Here is a 4,812-nt window from a genome sequence, read left to right on the forward strand (position 1 = left end):
TCTGATTTTCTTTTTTTTTTTTTCTTTTTTTTTTTAGCATGAAAGTCCCACTGAATAAACATTATGTTTTCTGTCCAGGACTCGGCCCTGAGCTAGCTGCTAACAACATTAGCACTGTGAGGACAACCAAGCTAGGGAGTAAAAGTAATGCATCTTATTTTACATCTGAATGCTTGTCCTTCTAAGTACCTGTCTAATAAAATATCTGAAAATGCAATTTAAACGATGTGATCGTTACCTGTTAGAAAGTGGCGCTGCAAACTCTGGCTTTGTTAGTTTCTGCACCTCCTGTTTTTAGTCGTAGACTGTTGATCCACTTTTCTCCTCTTTTTTATGTACTTAAAAAAAAATTTACTCCCTTGTGACTAACTATCTTCGAAACACGAAAATAACGTTTATCTTTCTCTTTATTAGAACGATTGGAACAAGACTCAGACTTTAGGCATTTTGATGCTGGATCAACAGAAATAAATGGGCTGCATTTACTTCCTGCCCTCCATCTGCATTGGGTGACATCGATGCTACATCATCTGAAACCCAGTTTGCAAAGATCGGATCGGATGTCCAAGTGGCCTGAATCGCATTAAAAAAACAAAATCCGATCTGAGTTGTTCAGACAATTGTAACGATCAGATACAGGTCGCATCAAGGCAAAAGAAATAAAATAGGATTGGGTCACTTCCGGCTGCAGTGTGAACGTAGCCTGTGTGTGTAGAGCTCTGGTCATGTTTACATGCAGACATAATATGCATTGTAGATTTGAAACTGGGAAACAATAATTTGGTAAATGCCCATGCTTATCATAAACTAAAAGCTGTGCCATTCATAGAGTAAGTGTAATAATGCACTGAATTAAAAAACCTTCTCCTAAATAAATATGTACAAGGCCTTTCTCGTTTCTAGTTCAAACATCTTACCACACTTGAAATATGAAAACCCTAACTTAAAAGTAACTTTTCAGCATGATATAGGAGCTCGTTCTAAGTTTATTATTCATGAACATAAATTTTTAAAAGTACTAGTTGCAGTGGCAGATTATTTTATTTATAATATGGTAAAAGTGTTTTGTTAAAAGTGAAATAATCTTCCAGAGGAACTAGTATGTTTTATCAAAATTCAAGAACTATTAATGTAAAAGAAACTTCTACTGAAAAGTTACTTGTTAGTTTTGTTTTATTTCAAGTGTAATAAGATATTTGCACGTGAAACTAGACCAAACGTGAAGTTTTGTGTTATTACAGTCTATTCTGATAGAAACAAATAGCAATTTTAAAAATAGTCAAATGAAATTATTGATTTTACATGCCTTTGACCAATTTAAGGTTGAGATTGATCATTTTTGTGTCTTTAATAAGGATTTTTTTCAACATAAATCATTTGAACTCAACTCTCCAAAATCCTGTGTGTTCAACCTGGCAACCAAATGACAAAGCTTGGAAACATTTAAAGTGCAATATTTTCAGTCAGATCTTAAGAGCAGAACACTTAAAAAAAACTCATAAATATTAGATTTTGGATGACGGAAACAAATGCCCCTAATAAATTATGGCTGTATTTGCTGAATTTGTAAATCGCTAAGTGCTTAAAAACTGTTTCATTGAGTGTGACATTAAGTACTGGTGTCATGTTGCAGCTGCTGTCTGCTGCCTGAGCTTTGAACAAATCAATAAGGTGGATTGAATATACACCTAGAAGAAGAACAAAGATGGAGAACAAGCTGGGCTCACAGGCCTGTTGCTTTGTTGCCCGATTTATTAACATCAATGTTACACTGGGACACACTGAGCAGCCAGAAAAACGCGTTTATTTTTCCACGGGGCAGAAATAAGAACTAGACATGGCGGAAACTGGACAGCCATTAGCAGCTCTGCACTATGTGCTAATGGCATGACTCACTTTAGTCCTGGGGGACCAACAGAAATTAAAGAGAAGAGGAGGAAGTGGAAGGGGGGGAGGAAGATGGAAAGATAATACTATGGATGGTTTGCTGTGAGAATAAAGATGTTGACCTGCAAACATAATGGGACTCTAAGAGGAGACAGGAAATGCCAGAGCACTTCGGCTCAATGCAGCAGCATCTTTACATGATGAAGGGAGAATCATTTCCTGTTAAATAGGGAGAATGACAAAAAAAGAAGACATTTTTAATGTTAATTATATTCTTTTCACTGAGTTAAAGTTGAGATTTTATGATCAGATTTGATCCAAGATTCAGTTTAACTTGTTATAACTGATAATACAGTATTTCTCAAATGTAAAAACGAATATGAGTATATGTGTGGGAATGATTGGTGGATGGTGAAACTATTAGTTTCCGCCTATAATTCTTTTCAAATGCATCTATCTGGCACATTTTTTCAAAATTATGCTTACATTTTTAAAAGGGACATTTTATGCAAAATTCACATTTTTATACGTCTCTTTGAGTTTTTACTGCTTCTACAAAACACCAAATCATTTATTTCTTTAGTAATAAGTTAATGTTTTGTGGTGTCTGGCAAATGAGCCGTTTCAAAAACCTCACATTTGTTGAGTCTCAATCAACGGTCACTGCGGCGTTACATAGCAACCCCAGGGAGCTCCAGCAGGTTGGGTCAGCTGGTTTTACCACTGTATTTGCTGTGCAATGGCTGCTGGAAAAAACAAAGTGTTTTGTTGTTGACTTACCATCCAGAAACCACTTTCTGGATTCTTGATAGTTGTGAAGGAGGCTCCACTTCTGCTTTTCAAAGATGTACGGTTGTATAATTGCACATCAGTTTGCAGCCATTTTCACATACGAGTGTAAATGTTGAGTTGGGAAGTGTGGCCAGCAGCAGCTTATTTGGATTTAAAGTGACAAGGCACTCTAAAACAAAACAGGCAGAACTGAGCAGACTGAAATCTCATTATATTAAAATGATTTTGTTTGAAAAACATGTTTTGTAAAGAATACAGACCTATTTGAACCTGTTAAAGAAAGCATAATACTGAGGTTTATGATGACGTTTTGACAGGATTTATGTTCTATGTTCAGAAACATCCCATTTTCAGAAAACGTTAAACTGTCAGAAAGGGACGTTTGTTCAGACTATTTTCTGCAGAGCATAATGATGTCACAGTGCAGCTGACCTCTGAACTTACAGAAATAAATTGTTACCACCTCGTCTGAGAGACTTTTGTGTGAAAACTGTCGGAATTAGAGAATGAATTCCTTTGATTTCTCATCTGAGGTCGGAACTGCTGAGACTTTTCACCTTTGACCCTCAACATGTAATCGTGTCTTTGTTGAAGTCCGTGTGGACGGCGGTGCCGAACTGGAACTTCCTCTAAGCATTCCTGAAGAGTCGCTCATGCGAACGGGACGGAGAAGGGCGGAGAACCAGACTGGAAGAGCAGCTTGACTCAGGAGGAAAAAAGAACGAGTCGGCATTTTGAGGCTAAACTGCATGAAATTTCTGTTGTATTAACTGAGACCAAAACTGATCCTGTTGGAAAATAAATCAGTTTAATTTGTATTTCTTTATTCTGAGCTAAATAAATTTAAATTAAAAAATCAATCATGTGTGATTGAAGATAAATATTGATTGATGTGTATTGATTATTTTGATGACAAAACGAGACAAAATATGACTGTATGATGTTTTTATGAACCTTGTTTCTGAAATGTGATATACAAATAAACTTGATTGATTGGAGCTTGATTGAACAATTTAAAATATGATAATTGTACTTATGATATTAAAAAAACTCCAAATATTTACAAAAACACAACAGAAACTTATTCTGGGAAAGGGGGCGAAGCTTAAAGTAATCAGATATAATTATTTGCTCAGATGTATTTACTGACAAACTGAAGCTCAAGGACAAAGTTTAATTCCTGGCATCAGATAGTAACCATAGCAACACAACAATCACACTATAATATACGTATGTTTACAACGTAATCTTAATAATTACTTTAAACTTTAAAGTTTTAAACTATTAATGGCAAAACTATTAAATCAAACTTAATATTCTGGTTCTTTGTAAGCAGATTACATCTGTGGGTTGTGTTTAAACACAAGCATTTATTGGCATTTCCAGTTGTGGCTCAGTTCTCTTATCCCTTGGGCCGGCTCAGGAATGGATGCAATTAAATGTATCTGGACTCGATAGACTTTTTATGAATCTCTGGAAGCAACTGAACTGGATTTTCTGGAGGAATTATAAGAATTAAAGCTGAAGTATGTAACTTATATTTTTTTACATGTTTGTTGAAGCTGTCACTATGTTGTGAGACAGATCCTCCATGGGCTGCCACCTTATCGTGGTGGAGGGGTTTGAGTGCCCCAATGATCCTAGGAGCTATGCTGTCTGGGGCTTCATGCCCCTGGTAGGGTCACCCAAGGCAGACAGGTCCTAGGTGAGGGACCAGACAAAGTGCAGATAATCTGTGAAAAAAAAATTAAGCTTTTCTTTCTTCTCCCAGTATTAATTAGAAACAACCGATCAGCGTCAGGAGGCGGGTCTTATGGCTGTCAGTCACCCCTCTGTATGTGCTCTGTGCTACGCTGCAGCTAGCACTGCCATGAATGCTCAGGCTAGTTAGCATAGCCACTGATGATGGCAACTGACATTTTTTTTCTGTTACAATAAGTTGTTTCTCCACCATTAGCAGATTTACATGAGACTTATTGACAGCGCTAAGCTCCTCCTCCTGGCTCTGGGTGCATTTCTTTAGCCTTTATTTTGAGTGCTTTGTGGTTCTGCAGGAATCTAAGTTTGGATGAGCCTCATAAGGAACAAACTATTTATTCCGGTGACTGCAATTGTTACTTCGGTGATTTACGC

This window comes from Xiphophorus couchianus, chromosome 2 (genome assembly GCF_001444195.1).
Source record: "Xiphophorus couchianus chromosome 2, X_couchianus-1.0, whole genome shotgun sequence".
NCBI classification, from domain to species: Eukaryota; Metazoa; Chordata; class Actinopteri; order Cyprinodontiformes; family Poeciliidae; genus Xiphophorus; species Xiphophorus couchianus.